This window comes from Amphiura filiformis, chromosome 11, assembly GCF_039555335.1.
Source record: "Amphiura filiformis chromosome 11, Afil_fr2py, whole genome shotgun sequence".
Taxonomy (NCBI): domain Eukaryota; kingdom Metazoa; phylum Echinodermata; class Ophiuroidea; order Amphilepidida; family Amphiuridae; genus Amphiura; species Amphiura filiformis.
The window spans coordinates 49,311,476-49,319,299 of record NC_092638.1 but is presented as its reverse complement, the minus strand read 5'-3'; the positions used below and the strand labels follow the sequence as shown (position 1 = coordinate 49,319,299).

At 37.1% G+C, this 7,824-nt stretch overlaps 1 protein-coding gene and 1 long non-coding RNA gene across 2 annotated transcripts in view; both read right to left on the bottom strand.

The window, feature by feature from the left end:
* LOC140164934 (short transient receptor potential channel 7-like) overlaps positions 1-7,824 on the bottom strand; it is a 107,411-nt gene that overhangs the window by 83,082 nt on the left and 16,505 nt on the right. The gene's annotated exons all lie outside the window — the stretch shown is intronic.
* On the bottom strand, positions 319-5,153 carry LOC140164036 (uncharacterized). Its single transcript, XR_011860472.1, has 3 exons — positions 4,974-5,153; positions 2,004-2,146; positions 319-374 (listed from the first exon to the last, which is right to left on the bottom strand). It is a non-coding gene; the product is annotated as an uncharacterized lncRNA (long non-coding RNA).

Here is a 7,824-nt window from a genome sequence, read left to right as displayed (position 1 = left end):
CTCTAACCAAGGAATGCAAGGTGTAACGCACTTGGCATCAGATCGAGTGAGATGGCGTACTCTTGTGAAGACCACAGCAGCGCTACAGAGCACCACCTGACACAGAGAGGATAAAATGTAGGGGGTAGGCATATTACAATTAATGTCTACAACACACAATTACGTATTTTATCCACGTCACGTTTCTCCTTTTCTTTTCAACGTAAAGTTCAAAGTTGGCACCAGAGAGCGCCATTTTCTTACCAAAAAGAAGTAGTAACTTGTCAAATCCAAAGCAGCTCCTGTCAGCAACGTAACTACCAAGACGGTATTTCGTACGTGGGTTGAACGGAATTGGCCTTTTCTTAATGCACTGATGACCTGCCAGCCAATTCCTTAAAAACAAACAACATTTTTCGTTTTCAACTATGTTGTTTCAATAATGATGCTCTAAAGTGTTACTCCTGCTTATATAAAGTGATATTAAAAAACGTATCATTCATTATATATGAATAACGACATTTCATTGGTTAATAGCCAAATAATATAAGTTCGTATTGGAAAAGGATTTAAATATTTCAATCGGTCAATTTAAGAGAGAGAGTACCGATTGTCTTGTATGTTTCGTCTATACCGCGGAAACATGGCATGTTGCCTCAGGGGATCGACGCTAAGTCAGGTACCGCGTGAGCAAACTCAAAAATAGCGCAAACAGCGCGAGCGTACACAAAAGAAACTTCGCGCGTAAGATAAGCGATGTCACCAGGTATGTACGCTGTACCGGCGTCAGCTGAATTCGAGTACGCTTAGAGGGCACAGGCCATGGACGAAATATAGAGCACGAAGTGCGACACAGTGTCATCGCCCCGATATCTCCATGGTAGAAATCGCCATGGTAGGTTGAATCCACAGCCACGAAAGGTCATTTTATTCCGACCTTATGAGACGCATATAATTAGCCAAGTGACCTGACTAAGGCTACTAACAATAGCCGGGGTAATTGATTTCTCGCTGTGTGAGTAAGCTTGTATACGACATTGTGGTCAATGGTCATACTGCCTCCACTGGAGTAGTGAGTGCAGATTATAGCCTGCGCGCTGTAGTCCATACAGGACCAACGCAGTATAAAATTAGAATTTGGTCAGATTTTGAGTTCAAGACTCACGGCCTTTTCTCAAAGCGCAACCTAACGACTATCATATCTGTTCAACACGTATTTTCAAGTGTATGAGACCAGATCTGGTTTCTTGAGACAAAATCATTTACGGGAGATATTCATCATTTTCTAACCCGGTATCCGAAGATTTTCGTCTGATATCAAAATCGTGCATAGCAATTCACGTGTATCGATCCCGTGTATTCATTTTAGTGTCTCTGCTGCACCAAATAATTATTAGCCAGGCGATGTCGGTGTGTGCGATGGACTTGCAACTCCGTTCGTCGACGTGAGGTCAGTGACGTCAACACTTGCAACATGTGGACGTAGATGGCAGCAGCATTTTTCTGTCATTAGCATAAGTCTCCACAGCACTACGCAGTACTATCGTAGGTGGCAGCAGCATTTTTCTGCAGTTTTCAGTAGGCTATCAGCACAGGGTAATACACAGGGGAAGCCGACGCTGTCGCCATCTTTTTGTATTGCGCTAGTATAGAAGTTGCAACGGCCTGGCATAGGCATGGAAAATTCCAATCTGTGTATTAATAATCTAAGGTTTCGTCGTTGTCGTCATCCTCATCGTCATCATCATCATCATCATCATCATCATCCAACAACAACAACAACAACAACAACAACAACAACAACAACAACATCATCATCATCATCATGTTGCATCATATCATCATCATCCAACAACATTTCATCATCATCATCATCATCATCATCATCATCATAGCACCATCATTATCATGGGTGGATATGTGTGACTGGACCTGACAAATATAAATTACTGACATGACATTTGTCTAATTATTATCTTTCATCCGTTATATTTTAAAAATCTTCCATATTGTACAAAACATACCCACTGTCCAAAGAAGTACAAGAGCTCTTGTTGGACGAATCAGCGTAAGTGTTGATGATATGTTTACTCCTACCAAAACGTCTGCCGTGATGAAGGTAATAAAGAATACGTCGGAAGCCAAATGCATCGTAAATTTGACGTATCTAAACAAGAATGGTAAAACAATGTATAAGTATACCGATGTAAAGAAAATTAGTACTTTATAACTGAAATTAAAATTAATTAGTCCATACAAGACGACAAAATATAAATCAAAACATGACCGCCGACCGGTTGGCCCATATATAGTGTTTGAAATTGGCAAGATCTACATCAGTGTTATCAGTGAGTTCTGCATTTCTCGCCCTTTGCGCTGGGTTTTGACATACATATTGGTCACAGCGTTGTAGAAAATATTCGTGCTGTCTATATACTCGGGAAATTACAGAGGCGATAGTGTTCATGAAAATTTGAAATTATTACTTCATTTTGATATCTAATCAGTGCTATAAAGTCATTTTAGGCAGCAACGTGATTGTATTAAAAGAAATAATAAAACCTGTTGTTGTAGAACTAGAATTACTTGTATGCAAATCCGAAAGTTGCAACAGATTATTTTCATTTATTCTGATATATGCTGCGCACAAAAAATATCCCCACACTTCATTTGAAATTGGGGTTGGAAGATACCTTCCCCTAAATAGCAGCTAATAACAGTATTGCGAACCTTCAGCATCCATGGTTCGATGTAGAGAGTCTTTCCTATTCAGAGGAAATATTGCAATTACACACTTTATTGCCTTTTAACAATAACCAATGACACTAGCACGTAATTCCAGTCAAGCACCAATCTTTAATCCTATTGTTGAAGAGGATAATAAGCTTATACTTATGTATAGCATTAGTAAAAAGCTTAAGTCTTTGTTTGCTTTGGCTAAATCCTGTTCAAGTGGTGGGCTAACCAACAATTAACAATGAGAGGACATTCCTGAACCTCGTTCAGTTGGGGATGATTTGAAGTGACCGCCAATTATGACCATTTGATATTTAATACCAGCAATGTGGAAAAAAAGAAATACATGTAGTGCCAAAATAATGTACCCTTTTACGGAAGGAGCAAAGTTTAACAAGTTATAACTCCGCTTCTGCAGTACGAATATCAGCGGCGAATGTCAGGTTATTATTTCCCAGTCTTTAAAAAATTGCAGGCAGAGGTGGGAATCGATCTCGGTACCTCCCGGTTAAAAAGCACTGTGCAAGACCACTAAGCCAACTAAATATCTGTTGTGAGATGCTTGACATTAATCTTTGATATTGCTTAATGGAACAAATCGCGGAATTAAATTAGTAATAAAAGAAGTATATAGATTCTTATTTAGCGGTCAAATTGGATAAAAGGGGAAATATTTGTCCCTTCTCTAAAGAAAATATAGGTTAGAAAATTATGAAATAAATTTAAATTAAAAATTGAGATTTTATATTTATTTATTTCACGAGGCGGACAAACACTGACAAACACTGTATAAGCTAAAAACTCGACCCTCATCACTAGATGCTGTCATAGCTCAATGGTAGAGCATCAGACTGCTAATGTCAATATCGTTGGTTCGAGTCCTCCTGCCACCAATGGTTATATTTATGATTTTAATGCTGCGCTACAATTTGTTCAATTTTTTTCGTGTATTTATTTATTTATTTATTTATTTATTTATTTTTGTTTATTTATGTAAATAATTTGATATATTTGAAAGAGGTATTTGAGCAATTGAAATTTTGATTTTATAATCCTATGGGGTCATTTTGCACCCACACCCCTCCCAAATTGCCAAACGCACAACACCTATGAGTTTGCATCATACATGTCATCATCATTAAAAAAAACCATTCTATGTATAGGCTACCTGACGCCGGCAACTAGACTACTATACAAAAAAATAGTATCACATCTTTCCTGCTCAATCAATATATTATAATACTTGCAAATAGACCATAGTTTACTAATCTAATCCTGTAATATAGACCTGTTATATCACCTTTACATGGTTTGTTATGGTAGGGATTAGTGTCCGATCTCTGTAATGTAATGTAAATGAAGCATATTGATATGCAGGAAGAATCGATCAGGGCGCTATCTATTAGGGAAAGATAAACACTATTCAAAATATCAATAGACAAGAAGAAAGGGATGTAGAGATTTGTAATTGAGTCATGCATGATTTAACAGAAGGTTCTTTCCAAAACCCAAACGTAATGTAAAACAAAAGCAATATCTGAAAGACTTAAATTACCAAATAAAGTTGTCAATGGATGAAAAATGTTGGTCGGTGTATTTTGATACCTCATTCGGCACAATGTGACTTTATTTTTCCAACTTAGGTTTGAATGAAAAAAGTGTCATTACAAAGACAAAAATTTACATAGACTTTTCTCTCGAAACAGGCTATAATCTGAGATCGAATTAAAGATGATGAAGACTAGTTTGCGTCTGAAATCAGGGCAAATGCGCGGTATGATTGGTTGTTGACCTGCGCAGTAGCACGAGAAATGTCTATAAACCCATTACCACTCCACCCGAGAAATGAGGGTGAGAGGTCACGGTGTTTAGCAATTCTCTGGATATAACGCAGTTAAGTATTCACCCCAACCCGTCAATTCATAAACTTCTCACGGGAATAATGAAATTATAAAGAGAGGGCGGTCTATATGCTGTCCCAATATTAAAGAGGAAGCCCCGCCAGAGCAGTACTTATGGGGTGAACTAAACCTGCCTGGTTATCAAATTAATCAGTGACAAGAATTTGACAGGTGCTAATTGGTGTTTTAATGTTATTGCATCAATTAACACCAGTCAGAGATAACCTTGTCATTGATTAATTTGATAACCAGGCAGGTTTAATTTACTACAGAAGGAGGGGCTTACTCGTAATGCTCTTTAAATGCGAGGATCATGAAGGATTCATAGTAATTCAATCAATAATAATTATGACTTACGGACACTGCATTCTTGTCTTGATCCGTTTCGATGGTATGTACAAATAGCACATTACTAGGAATGGAAACATCACTATCATACTCAAAAAATAAAATAACCTATATGAAGAACTTCGATCACGGATTGAGGCGAGAACTCCATAAAACTTAGACTTCACAGCTTGTTGACAGTTAGATTGAGCAATAAACTGAAAAAGGTATGAAAAACAATTAGAACGTTAGATGATTTAGATGCTAAATGATCAAAAACTCAACATAGGTTGACCTGAGACTTTTCTTGTTTTAACGCACTGAACATTTAACACCTTAAAATGGCAGTGCGCCCTCGAAGCTGAAAGTTACAATTAGTTAGGGCGAATATTTACTAAAAACCGATGCCGTGCGGATGAAGTGTGGTAATATTGCAACAAAAATGTCATATAATGAGAGAAAATATACCATTTCGAAGCATCAAAACCCAAAATGTACTTTGTGGCTCTATAACTTGGCAAATTTCAGTGATTTTAAAGCAGTGTTATGGCGCTATTTTCTTTTGATTAATCAACTATCTAAATATATCGCTCCGCGGTCTTTCTCTCATCGATCCTGACTGAGTACGTATCATGGGTTAGGCTAAAGCCATGATTTTTCCGTGTTACAAAATTTAAATTCCGTGTTACAAATTGGACGATTCCGTGATTTTCCGTGTTACATTATAAAGCACTGAAAAGTGAAAACAAGCATGTTTTAAAAGTGTAATTTGGAGAAATCATGGCTTTAGGTTAGGCTGGGTAGTCAACAGCCAGCTATCGAAGAAGAAACATCGCATGATGTGAGACTTTGTCTATATTTGATATGCGGAATTAAAGATTAGGCCTACTAAGTGAAGTTATATCTTGTTATCTGTCTATTTCTCTTCGTGTATTCAATGAGTTATTCTCCGTGAAACTTTGAGATCCATCGGTCATGTATAGACCACTTGGCATGTGACGTCATTGCCCGGCAGTATGCGCGCGCATTATGACAATTTACATTGTTCTTTGCCCTGTGCGTACGCATCGTAGTCTGCTAAGGGCATGTGCATTTTAAATCGCCCGCCACATTTCATACAATACAAGTAAGCCATTGAACAGTGTAGCGGCTCGATAGACGCGTCCCTCGCCTTTGTTGATAAACAGTGATCACTCGATAGTTGGTCCAACAATAACTTAGAAAAATTCTAAAGGGATCTTAAGGGGGTACTACACCCCTTTGGTAAATTTGTGACTATTTTTGCATTTCTCAAAATTAATAACACACTGGTAACAAAAGTTGTGTATGTTATTGGGGCAAGGAATCCAATTACTACACTGAAATGTCAGTGACCCAAGACAAGCGGTTCAGTAGATATGATAGGAAATGAGGTACATCCTAGCCGTACCTCATTTTCTATCACAAGTATCGAACCGCTTGTCTTGGGTCACTGAAATTCCAGTGTAGTAATTGGATTCCTTGCCCCTATAATATACATAACTTTTGTAACCAGGGTGTTATTAGTTTTTGAGAAAAATGCAAAAATAGTCACAAATTTATTGAGGGGTGTATTACCCCCTTACTTGCATTCTGAATACGAAAAATGTCCTTCTGATATCAAATAATTTTGATTTTTATGAATTTCACAAAGTAATACACATTTTATGGCAAATGATTAAAAATTGATATTTTTGATATTTAACAGTACTCGAAGTAAACTTTATGAATCTGATGATTTATACTTAAGGTGTATGTAGGTGGGATGAAAAGCCGACGATCAATTGAAAATTGTGACCTTTCGTATTGAAGATATGGGTTTTTTTCCCAAAACACCAAAAGAAAATGAGGTCTTTTTGGGAAAAAAATCCATATCTTCAATATGAAAGGTCAAAATTTTCAATTGATCGTCGGCTTTTCCTCCCAGCTACATACTCCCAGGTCCGGCTCTTTGTGTCCTTGAGCAAGACACTTCACTCTACTTGCTTAGTGCTTCGGAGGGCACTTTAAGCTGTCGGTCCCGTGTACATGCATATTTTCTCACATTAATGTAGTGTGCACGTTAAAGAACGTCACAGGCTATTCGAAAAGAGCAGGGGATCATCCCGGTCATGTTGACTGTACTTCAAAATACACTCATCTACTCTAGGTTCCAGAGTAAAAAATAAGTACAGCTTGTCTGTACGCAGTGCGACAATACTCATACATATGAGGGAGGCACTTATAAGGAAGAAGAAGAATATGTCATTAGATTTATGAAATTTACTTCGAGGACTGTTATATATCAAAAATGTTAATAATTTGTCATAAAATCTGAATTATATCGTGAATTTCATAAAATAATTTGATATCAGAAAGACATTCTTCGTATTCATAATGCAATTCGATATGTCTCATGTGCTCTCATGTCCCACAAAAATACTGTCGAAACGCTCAAAACGCTCATTCCAGATCCCTTAACAACAATAAAAAATGAAGTATAATTTGCAACAATATCATGATATTTTATAAAAAGGTGATTATCGCACTATATACGTCTAGCCCTCTTCTTTTGTTCCATTATCTATTGTATTTCTTTTCTTAAAAGTCTGGTCAACTGTCGATTATATCAAGTCATGTGGACAGGTCAAGATAATCTGGACAGGTCAAGATAATCTTGGTCAGGTCAAGATAATCTTGGTCAGGTCAATAACTTTTGAACAAGAGAAGTACATGTTTGCATTTAGAAACACTGGCCACATTATTTGACTTTTGGACATTTCAACAAACTTAAATTGCATCAAATTACATATGAATTGATCAAACTATAGAGGGCTCTTATTTTGAATTTATATATTTCAGGCGGTGATTGAAGCGATATCGC